A 13,586-nucleotide genomic window follows, 5' to 3' on the forward strand; every position below is an offset into this window, starting at 1 on the left:
GGTGCATTAGTTAACCCAAAAGGCATGACTAACCACTCATATAATCCAAACTTAGTTTTAAATGCTGTTTTCCATTCATCTCCCAATTTCATACGAATTTGATGGTATCCACTACGCAAATCAACTTTGGAGAATATTGTAGAGCCACTCAATTCATCAAGCATATCATCTAGCCTAGGAATAGGATGACGATAACGAATAGTAATATTATTTATGCCTCTACAATCAACGCACATACGCGACGTACCATCCTTTTTCGGCAGTAAAATGATAGGAACAGCACAAGGACTAAGGGATTCGCGTATATAACCTTTGTCGAGCAGTTCTTGTACTTGACGCATAATCTCCTTCGTCTCCTCTGGATTGGTACGGTATGGTGCACGGTTGGGTAGCGAAGCACCGGGAATTAAGTCAATTTGATGCTCAATCCCTCGAATAGGTGGTAATCCCGGTGGCACGTCTTGTGGAAAGACGTCAGCGAACTCCTGCAAAATGTTAGTGAAAGCAGGGGGCAAAGAGGAAGGCACGTCCTCGAATGAAAATAATGCCTCTTTGCACACAAAAGCATAGCAAACAGATTTGCTGAAATCTAGCTCATCAATATCAGATTTGGTGGCAAGTAAACATGCACTTTTCAATTTAATTTCAGAAACAACAGTAGATGGTTTATTATTAGGCTTCATTTGGTGCTCAAATTCTGTTGCCACAATCGGATTTTCACTCTTATTTGTCTCCTGTTTTGCTTTATTAGCTCTATTAATGATGAGGACATGACTACCTTGGATACGACCAAAAATATTTCATACATGCATATTTGTCAGGTGATTTCTAATGCAAACTATTCAATAATCTATTTATGTTATCCAGAACAAAAATACTTCACACACTTTTGTGTTTTGTCTAATTGCAGGTGTATGGGACATTTGTACAATCCACATATGAAGACAAGGGAAAAGGAGAAGTTTAGGTTGTGTTCAAAAAGTCCTCTCACGTCACTTTTGGGCCAAGAGAAGATAGAGTCCAAGTCTCTCACGTTCTGGATTCAGATTCGGACTGCACAGACATACCTGACTCAAAACGCCAACAACTTTTTCATACGGACTCCGAATTGGGTGATTCTTTTTTTGTTGGAAACTAGATTTCGTGCTCTTTCCAACCCAATTGGATTCACCTTCAAATTCATCCGGAGCGTTGAGTGAAGGACGAAACAATCTGACGTTGCAGCAGAATCCGAGTCAAACTACAAGCCCAAAGGTGTTGCATCACCTCCACTTGGGCCCATGAGCCTTGTACGACCTAGGGTTAGTTTTAGGCTGCCTTGGGACGTCCTCCCACCTCCTTGGCCGCCACCCCTTGCTCCTATATAAGTAGATCCATCTAGTACCTTTTTCCTGGGGATTTGTTTAGTTAAAAGTTAGCCATTGCAACTTCGTGTACTTCGTTTGTGTCCAACGACCAGACAAAGACCGCTTACGGATCCCCACCATTATCAATACCTCATATATATTTGCAATATTCAGATTGCTTTATCATATTCTTGCTCGTTCTTCGATTGATTGCAGGAATAGACCTTCGTGGTCAGGCTGACCGTGCTTCCGGCATCGTCAGTAACCTCAGGAGATTGGTTTAGCGATTGCTAAGGCGCAACGTCGTGCACGTTTGTAGTCGGATCGTCAAAGTCATCTGCACCAAATCGATGGTTATCATCTCATCGAAAGATCGGGACACCCTCGCCTCTATCAAGTGGTATCAGTTTTTAGGTTGCTCGGTGAGAATTTCCAGTTTTCCTAGATTAGATTTATTTTCTTACCTATTGTCCAAGAAAAAGCCACAAAAAAGAGTTAGATCTATTCATCCTTGGTCCAAGCCAGTCTGAGCCTTTGCAATTTTCTTTTCATTGCTTGCATAGTTGAATTATCGGTTGCATCGTCGTGTCGAGTTGCTGGTCTTAGTGTCTAGTTCGTTTAGAGTTTCGAGTTCTGTTCACATTAGTCACGCCACCGCTGCATCATTATCTCTTCCGCTGTCCACCACCCATCCATCAATTTCCACCACGTGCTACCCACCATTCATTGTCATAATAATAGTTGAGATCGTTCACATCTTCACTTGATCCAATCTGCATCTTATCTAGTTTGTTTTGGAAAGAGGGAGAAAAAAAGAGAGAATAAAAACGAGAGAAAAAAAAGAGAAAAAAAAAGTCAGAGAAAAAAAGGAGAGAAAGAAAAAAAAGTGTGAGGAAAAAAAGAGAAAAAAAAACAAAATTCGGATCTTTTTAGACTCAATCTCGTAGTTGAATTCGGATTGGAATCTGTTTTGTGCACTGTTCAGTAAAACAGCTTGGCTGTTGTTTCACATCATTATCTTTACTGCCGTTGTGATCTTCACTTATATCTTGCTGTCCAGAGCTACTTAGTATCCTTCATTGATGCTGGTTGTGCTACGACGTGACCTCATTAGTGTTCTAGGCTCGCGTCTCTAGTTCGGTCTAGCCTAGGACCAGCACAGTACCGTCGTTGAGCGTTTATTCAACATTGCATCTCTGAATTGATTATTGCTAATCTTTTGCTACCATATATAGCCAACCCAGCTCCACATATTTCTACACCGTGTATACGCACGTTCCCCTGGCAATCGCTTTACACAATCTTCGGAGTTATTTGACACCGCTGGTTGCCTGTCACCACCTGCCGCATGGTAAGAACTTGTAAGATATTGATATTTGCTTTACTGTGAGCACTTTACAACCACATCCTAGTAGTTCATAGGAACATTATTCTCAAATTTTGGTTCTTGTTTCTACTAATCATGACAGGTTCCAGAGATAGAAGTTCTTGGACGACGGACACATCTTCACCATCACGAGAGTTGGGACAACACACACAAGCATATGGTCAGGTTATCTCTTTACCATCATTTGAGGGTAGATTTAATCCTACTATTTATCTAGCTTGGGAGCTTGAAGTAGAACAAGGTTTTAGTCACCATGATTTTTCTGAACTTGAGAGAGTACGAGCTACCATTAGAGCATTTACTGGTTTTGCTTCTGTTTGGTGGAGTGTACATTGTAAGAAAAACATTGATAACCAACCCACAACTTGAAAAGTTTTGAAAGCTGTAATGAGACAACAATTTTTTCCTCCTTACTATCGTCGTGAATTGCGTTGCAAATTGGAGCAATTAAAACAAGGCAGTAACAATGTTCATGCTTACTACCAAGAGTTCAAATCTTATATGCATCATTGTGACATAGAAGAATCTCAGGATGATACAATGAATAGATTTTTTGGTGGTTTGAACCATGATATTCAGGCAAGATTTCGGTATATTCCTCGTTGCATTACTGGTATGTATGTCCGTGCTTGTACCTTTGAGAGACAGATACAGGAGGATGCATTGGGTGACTACAACAACTACTATTCCAGTTCATGCTCACCATCGCCGGTTGGTTACTCCACTATTGCACCTACTAGAGCAGCCCCACCTCGGATTGTGAGCGCAATATCATCTCAATAGTATGGTACATTGTCAACGTCCGTACCTACATCAGCTACATCTTTGCGAGGTAACAGTAAAGGTATTGATGATATAACTTCACATGAGAATGAAGCATGCCTAGTTAACTTGAATGCATCATGTGTTGAGTTACCTGTTGATTTGAGCACACCATCTATTTTAGAGACTCTTGTTACTGTCATGAATGCGTCATGTGATCAAACAACTGAAATATCAACAATTTTGAGTGCACCCATTGAATTAACTGTTGATGCAAAACAACCAATGTTTAATCATTTTGATATGACCTCTAATCTTGATGATGATTCTGTGTCCAATGACTTATTGCATGTTTGCTTATTTAAGCATGTTGTAGCATGTAAATTTGATGCAAGTAAGGTTTATTCATCAAAGTTAGGATGGTTTAATGATGAACATTGCCAATCTTTTGAAGAGAATAAGAGCTTCACTTATATGTGCAAACTGAGTTCCAATATTTTCATGCCTTCTACTTCCTGTGATAATTTTTTGGCTTTAGATTTTATGAACAATGAAAGTTACTCATGTATACATGTGACATATGTGCAAAAATCAAGGGAAGTTAAAATGGATGACATATACATATACAACATGTACACCTTGTCTCTTTTGTTAGCCATATTTCAGATTAAGCAATGCCGAGGACGGCTTTATTTTCAAAAAAGGGGAGGATGATGAGGACATGACTACCTTGGATACGACCAAAAATATTTCATACATGCATATTTGTCAGGTGATTTCTAATGCAAACTATTCAATAATCTATTTATGTTATCCAGAACAAAAATACTTCACACACTTTTGTGTTTTGTCTAATTGCAGGTGTATGGGACATTTATACAATCCACATATGAAGACAAGGGAAAAGGAGAAGTTTAGGTTGTGTTCAAAAAGTCCTCTCACGTCACTTTTGGGCCAAGAGAAGATAGAGTCCAAGTCTCTCACGTTCTGGATTCAGATTCGGACTGCACAGACATACCTGACTCAAAACGCCAACAACTTTTTCATACGGACTCCGAATTGGGTGATTCTTTTTTTGTTGGAAACTAGATTTCGTGCTCTTTCCAACCCAATTGGATTCACCTTCAAATTCATCCGGAGCGTTGAGTTACGGACGAAACAATCTGACGTTGCAGCAGAATCCGAGTCAAACTACAAGCCCAAAGGTGTTGCATCACCTCCACTTGGGCCCATGAGCCTTGTACGACCTAGGGTTAGTTTTAGGCTGCCTTGGGACGTCCTCCCACCTCCTTGGCCGCCACCCCTTGCTCCTATATAAGTAGATCCATCTAGTACCTTTTTCCTGGGGATTTGTTTAGTTAAAAGTTAGCCATTGCAACTTCGTGTATTTCGTTTGTGTCCAACGACCAGACAAAGACCGCTTACGATTCCCCACCATTATCAATACCTCATATATATTTGCAATATTCAGATTGCTTTATCATATTCTTGCTCGTTGATGAGGACATCAATACCATTGTTACACCCACAGCCCCTACTGTTACATATACTGGACCAATTACTAGAGCTCGCGCACGCCAATTAAATTACCAGGTACTTTCGTTTCTTGGTAATGATTCTAATGTTCATGAGATTATGATGCTGCCTAAATTGGATACATTTGTTTTGCTTACAAATGAAGGTCCTAGCTTGGAGAAGGATGAACATTGGAGCAAGAACACGAATGGAGTTGATGGCATGCGCAAGGGGATCAGGAACGGAGTTACAAGTGATGATTTCAGGACTTTGAAGCCGCCATAAGGAGTGCATGAAGCCTTGGACGAAATATACAAGATGCCACTTCATAATATTCGTCCATAGGCTATTCTAGGTGCTGCGTCACCTTATTAATGGGCCAGGCCCATGTAATTTCGAAATACTTAAGTATAGGCTATTTTTAGAGTCCGTATGTGTGGGGAAACAAGAGTTAGGGTTGGTTTCGGACCCCACCCTCAAGGGCCACGAAATTCCCCTCTCTTCCTCCATATATACAGCCCTTAGGGCGTCGTTTAGACTTGGGTTTTGTTTAGATTAAAAGTTCGCCATAGCTGCAACTTCGCGTACTTCGTTTGTGTCCAACGACCAGACCAAGACGTCACAGAACCCCACCTTGATCAATAAAGCTTTCATCTTATATTCGCAATATCCAGATTGCAATCTCAGTTTCTTGCTTGTTCTTCGTTTGCTCGCAGGAAACAGGCCCTCGTGGTCAGGTTGATCGTGCTCCGGCATGGTCAATAACCCCTCGGAAGTTGGTTTAGCGATTGCTAAGGCGCGACGTCTCGCACGTTCGTAGTCGGATCGTCAAGGTCGACTCCCACAGAAAACGATAGCCACCATCTCATCGAAACATCGGGACACCTTTGCCTCTATCACTCGTTCTTCGATTGCTTGCAGGAATAGACCTTCGTGGTCAGGCTGACCGTGCTTCCGGCATCGTCAGTAACCTCAGGAGATTGGTTTAGCGATTGCTAAGGCGCAACGTCGTGCACGTTTGTAGTCGGATCGTCAAAGTCATCTCCACCAAATCGATGGTTATCATCTCATCGAAAGATCGGGACACCCTCGCCTCTATCAAGTGGTATCAGTTTTTAGGTTGCTCGGTGAGAATTTCCAGTTTTCCTAGATTAGATTTATTTTCTTACCTATTGTCCAAGAAAAAGCCACAAAAAAGAGTTAGATCTATTCATCCTTGGTCCAAGCCAGTCTGAGCCTTTGCAATTTTCTTTTCATTGCTTGCATAGTTGAATTATCGGTTGCATCGTCGTGTCGAGTTGCTGGTCTTAGTGTCTAGTTCGTTTAGAGTTTCGAGTTCTGTTCACATTAGTCACGCCACCGCTGCATCATTATCTCTTCCGCTGTCCACCACCCATCCATCAATTTCCACCACGTGCTACCCACCATTCATTGTCATAATAATTGTTGAGATCGTTCACATCTTCACTTGATCCAATCTGCATCTTATCTAGTTTGTTTTGGAAAGAGGGAGAAAAAAAGAGAGAATAAAAACGAGAGAAAAAAAAGAGAAAAAAAAAGTCAGAGAAAAAAAGGAGAGAAAGAAAAAAAAGTGTGAGGAAAAAAAGAGAAAAAAAAACAAAATTCGGATCTTTTTAGACTCAATCTCGTAGTTGAATTCGGATTGGAATCTGTTTTGTGCACTGTTCAGTAAAACAGCTTGGCTGTTGTTTCACATCATTATCTTTACTGCCGTTGTGATCTTCACTTATATCTTGCTGTCCAGAGCTACTTAGTATCCTTCATTGATGCTGGTTGTGCTACGACGTGACCTCATTAGTGTTCTAGGCTCGCGTCTCTAGTTCGGTCTAGCCTAGGACCAGCACAGTACCGTCGTTGAGCGTTTATTCAACATTGCATCTCTGAATTGATTATTGCTAATCTTTTGCTACCATATATAGCCAACCCAGCTCCACATATTTCTACACCGTGTATACGCACGTTCCCCTGGCAATCGCTTTACACAATCTTCGGAGTTATTTGACACCGCTAGTTGCGTGTCACCACCTGCCGCATGGTAAGAACTTGTAAGATATTGATATTTGCTTTACTGTGAGCACTTTACAACCACATCCTAGTAGTTCATAGGAACATTATTCTCGAATTTTGGTTCTTGTTTCTACTAATCATGACAGGTTCCAGAGATAGAAGTTCTTGGACGACGGACACATCTTCACCATCACGAGAGTTGGGACAACACACACAAGCATATGGTCAGGTTATCTCTTTACCATCATTTGAGGGTAGATTTAATCCTACTATTTATCTAGCTTGGGAGCTTGAAGTAGAACAAGTTTTTAGTCACCATGATTTTTCTGAACTTGAGAGAGTACGAGCTACCATTAGAGCATTTACTGGTTTTGCTTCTGTTTGGTGGAGTGTACATTGTAAGAAAAACATTGATAACCAACCCACAACTTGGAAAGTTTTGAAAGCTGTAATGAGACAACAATCTTTTCCTCCTTACTATCGTCGTGAATTGCGTTGCAAATTGGAGCAATTAAAACAAGGCAGTAACAATGTTCATGCTTACTACCAAGAGTTCAAATCTTATATGCATCATTGTGACATAGAAGAATCTCAGGATGATACAATGAATAGATTTTTTGGTGGTTTGAACCATGATATTCAGGCAAGATTTCGGTATATTCCTCGTTGCATTACTGGTATGTATGTCCGTGCTTGTACCTTTGAGAGACAGATACAGGAGGATGCATTGGGTGACTACAACAACTACTATTCCAGTTCATGCTCACCATCGCCGGTTGGTTACTCCACTATTGCACCTACTAGAGCAGCCCCACCTCGGATTGTGAGCGCAATATCATCTCAATAGTATGGTACATTGTCAACGTCCGTACCTACATCAGCTACATCTTTGCGAGGTAACAGTAAAGGTATTGATGATATAACTTCACATGAGAATGAAGCATGCCTAGTTAACTTGAATGCATCATGTGTTGAGTTACCTGTTGATTTGAGCACACCACCTATTTTAGAGACTCTTGTTACTGTCATGAATGCGTCATGTGATCAAACAACTGAAATATCAACAATTTTGAGTGCACCCATTGAATTAACTGTTGATGCAAAACAACCAATGTTTAATCATTTTGATATGACCTCTAATCTTGATGATGATTCTGTGTCCAATGACTTATTGCATGTTTGCTTATTTAAGCATGTTGTAGCATGTAAATTTGATGCAAGTAAGGTTTATTCATCAAAGTTAGGATGGTTTAATGATGAACATTGCCAATCTTTTGAAGAGAATAAGAGCTTCACTTATATGTGCAAACTGAGTTCCAATATTTTCATGCCTTCTACTTCCTGTGATAATTTTTTGGCTTTAGATTTTATGAACAATGAAAGTTACTCATGTATACATGTGACATATGTGCAAAAATCAAGGGAAGTTAAAATGGATGACATATACATATACAACATGTACACCTTGTCTCTTTTGTTAGCCATATTTCAGATTAAGCAATGCCGAGGACGGCTTTATTTTCAAAAAAGAGGAGGATGATGAGGACATGACTACCTTGGATACGACCAAAAATATTTCATACATGCATATTTGTCAGGTGATTTCTAATGCAAACTATTCAATAATCTATTTATGTTATCCAGAACAAAAATACTTCACACACTTTTGTGTTTTGTCTAATTGCAGGTGTATGGGACATTTGTACAATCCACATATGAAGACAAGGGAAAAGGAGAAGTTTAGGTTGTGTTTAAAAAGTCCTCTCACGTCACTTTTGGGCCAAGAGAAGATAGAGTCCAAGTCTCTCACGTTCTGGATTCAGATTCGGACTGCACAGACATACCTGACTCAAAACGCCAACAACTTTTTCATACGGACTCCGAATTGGGTGATTCTTTTTTTGTTGGAAACTAGATTTCGTGCTCTTTCCAACCCAATTGGATTCACCTTCAAATTCATCCGGAGCGTTGAGTTACGGACGAAACAATCTGACGTTGCAGCAGAATCCGAGTCAAACTACAAGCCCAAAGGTGTTGCATCACCTCCACTTGGGCCCATGAGCCTTGTACGACCTAGGGTTAGTTTTAGGCTGCCTTGGGACGTCCTCCCACCTCCTTGGCCGCCACCCCTTGCTCCTATATAAGTAGATCCATCTAGTAGCTTTTTCCTGGGGATTTGTTTAATTAAAAGTTAGCCATTGCAACTTCGTGTATTTCGTTTGTGTCCAACGACCAGACAAAGACCGCTTACGGATCCCCACCATTATCAATACCTCATATATATTTTCAATATTCAGATTGCTTTATCATATTCTTGCTCGTTCTTCGATTGCTTGCAGGAATAGACCTTCGTGGTCAGGCTGACCGTGCTTCCGGCATCGTCAGTAACCTCAGGAGATTGGTTTAGCGATTGCTAAGGCGCAACGTCGTGCACGTTTGTAGTCGGATCGTCAAAGTCATCTCCACCAAATCGATAGTTATCATCTCATCGAAAGATCGGGACACCGTCGCCTCTATCAAGTGGTATCAGTTTTTAGGTTGCTCGGTGAGAATTTCCAGTTTTCCTAGATTAGATTTATTTTCTTACCTATTGTCCAAGAAAAAGCCACAAAAAAGAGTTAGATCTATTCATCCTTGGTCCAAGCCAGTCTGAGCCTTTGCAATTTTCTTTTCATTGCTTGCATAGTTGAATTATCGGTTGCATCGTCGTGTCGAGTTGCTGGTCTTAGTGTCTAGTTCGTTTAGAGTTTCGAGTTCTGTTCACATTAGTCACGCCACCGCTGCATCATTATCTCTTCCGCTGTCCACCACCCATCCATCAATTTCCACCACGTGCTACCCACCATTCATTGTCATAATAATAGTTGAGATCGTTCACATCTTCACTTGATCCAATCTGCATCTTATCTAGTTTGTTTTGGAAAGAGGGAGAAAAAAAGAGAGAAAAAAAACGAGAGAAAAAAAAGAGAAAAAAAAGTCAGAGAAAAAAAGGAAAGAAAGAAAAAAAAGTGTGAGGAAAAAAAAGAGAAAAAAAAACAAAATTCGGATCTTTTTAGACTCAATCTCGTAGTTGAATTCGGATTGGAATCTGTTTTGTGCACTGTTCAGTAAAACAGCTTGGTTGTTGTTTCACATCATTATCTTTACTGCCGTTGTGATCTTCACTTATATCTTGCTGTCCAGAGCTACTTAGTATCCTTCATTGATGCTGGTTGTGCTACGACGTGACCTCATTAGTGTTCTAGGCTCGCGTCTCTAGTTCGGTCTAGCCTAGGACCAGCACAGTACCGTCGTTGAGCGTTTATTCAACATTGCATCTCTGAATTGATTATTGCTAATCTTTTGCTACCATATATAGCCAACCCAGCTCCACATATTTCTACACCGTGTATACGCACGTTCCCCTGGCAATCGCTTTACACAATCTTCGGAGTTATTTGACACCGCTGGTTGCCTGTCACCACCTGCCGCATGGTAAGAACTTGTAAGATATTGATATTTGCTTTACTGTGAGCACTTTACAACCACATCCTAGTAGTTCATAGGAACATTATTCTCGAATTTTGGTTCTTGTTTCTACTAATCATGACAGGTTCCAGAGATAGAAGTTCTTGGACGACGGACACATCTTCACCATCACGAGAGTTGGGACAACACACACAAGCATATGGTCAGGTTATCTCTTTACCATCATTTGAGGGTAGATTTAATCCTACTATTTATCTAGCTTGGGAGCTTGAAGTAGAACAAGTTTTTAGTCACCATGATTTTTCTGAACTTGAGAGAGTACGAGCTACCATTAGAGCATTTACTGGTTTTGCTTCTGTTTGGTGGAGTGTACATTGTAAGAAAAATATTGATAACCAACCCACAACTTGGAAAGTTTTGAAAGCTGTAATGAGACAACAATTTTTTCCTCCTTACTATCGTCGTGAATTGCGTTGCAAATTGGAGCAATTAAAACAAGGCAGTAACAATGTTCATGCTTACTACCAAGAGTTCAAATCTTATATGCATCATTGTGACATAGAAGAATCTCAGGATGATACAATGAATAGATTTTTTGGTGGTTTGAACCATGATATTCAGGCAAGATTTCGGTATATTCCTCGTTGCATTACTGGTATGTATGTCCGTGCTTGTACCTTTGAGAGACAGATACAGGAGGATGCATTGGGTGACTACAACAACTACTATTCCAGTTCATGCTCACCATCGCCGGTTGGTTACTCCACTATTGCACCTACTAGAGCAGCCCCACCTCGGATTGTGAGCGCAATATCATCTCAATAGTATGGTACATTGTCAACGTCCGTACCTACATCAGCTACATCTTTGCGAGGTAACAGTAAAGGTATTGATGATATAACTTCACATGAGAATGAAGCATGCCTAGTTAACTTGAATGCATCATGTGTTGAGTTACCTGTTGATTTGAGCACACCATCTATTTTAGAGACTCTTGTTACTGTCATGAATGCGTCATGTGATCAAACAACTGAAATATCAACAATTTTGAGTGCACCCATTGAATTAACTGTTGATGCAAAACAACCAATGTTTAATCATTTTGATATGACCTCTAATCTTGATGATGATTCTGTGTCCAATGACTTATTGCATGTTTGCTTATTTAAGCATGTTGTAGCATGTAAATTTGATGCAAGTAAGGTTTATTCATCAAAGTTAGGATGGTTTAATGATGAACATTGCCAATCTTTTGAAGAGAATAAGAGCTTCACTTATATGTGCAAACTGAGTTCCAATATTTTCATGCCTTCTACTTCCTGTGATAATTTTTTGGCTTTAGATTTTATGAACAATGAAAGTTACTCATGTATACATGTGACATATGTGCAAAAATCAAGGGAAGTTAAAATGGATGACATATACATATACAACATGTACACCTTGTCTCTTTTGTTAGCCATATTTCAGATTAAGCAATGCCGAGGACGGCTTTATTTTCAAAAAAGAGGAGGATGATGAGGACATGACTACCTTGGATACGACCAAAAATATTTCATACATGCATATTTGTCAGGTGATTTCTAATGCAAACTATTCAATAATCTATTTATGTTATCCAGAACAAAAATACTTCACACACTTTTGTGTTTTGTCTAATTGCAGGTGTATGGGACATTTGTACAATCCACATATGAAGACAAGGGAAAAGGAGAAGTTTAGGTTGTGTTCAAAAAGTCCTCTCACGTCACTTTTGGGCCAAGAGAAGATAGAGTCCAAGTCTCTCACGTTCTGGATTCAGATTCGGACTGCACAGACATACCTGACTCAAAACGCCAACAACTTTTTCATACGGACTCCGAATTGGGTGATTCTTTTTTTGTTGGAAACTAGATTTCGTGCTCTTTCCAACCCAATTGGATTCACCTTCAAATTCATCCGGAGCGTTGAGTTACGGACGAAACAATCTGACGTTGCAGCAGAATCCGAGTCAAACTACAAGCCCAAAGGTGTTGCATCACCTCCACTTGGGCCCATGAGCCTTGTACGACCTAGGGTTAGTTTTAGGCTGCCTTGGGACGTCCTCCCACCTCCTTGGCCGCCACCCCTTGCTCCTATATAAGTAGATCCATCTAGTAGCTTTTTCCTGGGGATTTGTTTAGTTAAAAGTTAGCCATTGCAACTTCGTGTATTTCGTTTGTGTCCAACGACCAGACAAAGACCGCTTACGGATCCCCACCATTATCAATACCTCATATATATTTGCAATATTCAGATTGCTTTATCATATTCTTGCTCGTTCTTCGATTGCTTGCAGGAATAGACCTTCGTGGTCAGGCTGACCGTGCTTCCGGCATCGTCAGTAACCTCAGGAGATTGGTTTAGCGATTGCTAAGGCGCAACGTCGTGCACGTTTGTAGTCGGATCGTCAAAGTCATCTCCACCAAATCGATAGTTATCATCTCATCGAAAGATTGGGACACCCTCGCCTCTATCAAGTGGTATCAGTTTTTAGGTTGCTCGGTGAGAATTTCCAGTTTTCCTAGATTAGATTTATTTTCTTACCTATTGTCCAAGAAAAAGCCACAAAAAAGAGTTAGATCTATTCATCCTTGGTCCAAGCCAGTCTGAGCCTTTGCAATTTTCTTTTCATTGCTTGCATAGTTGAATTATCGGTTGCATCGTCGTGTCGAGTTGCTGGTCTTAGTGTCTAGTTCGTTTAGAGTTTCGAGTTCTGTTCACATTAGTCACGCCACCGCTGCATCATTATCTCTTCCGCTGTCCACCACCCATCCATCAATTTCCACCACGTGCTACCCACCATTCATTGTCATAATAATAGTTGAGATCGTTCACATCTTCACTTGATCCAATCTGCATCTTATCTAGTTTGTTTTGGAAAGAGGGAGAAAAAAAGAGAGAATAAAAACGAGAGAAAAAAAAAGTCAGAGAAAAAAAGGAGAGAAAGAAAAAAAAGTGTGAGGAAAAAAAGAGAAAAAAAAACAAAATTCGGATCTTTTTAGACTCAATCTCGTAGTTGAATTCGGATTGGAATCTGTTTTGTGCACTGTTCAGTAAAA

This window comes from Triticum urartu, chromosome 5A, assembly GCF_056163025.1.
Source record: "Triticum urartu cultivar PI428250 chromosome 5A, HENAU_Tu73, whole genome shotgun sequence".
In the NCBI taxonomy this organism is placed as follows: domain Eukaryota; kingdom Viridiplantae; phylum Streptophyta; class Magnoliopsida; order Poales; family Poaceae; genus Triticum; species Triticum urartu.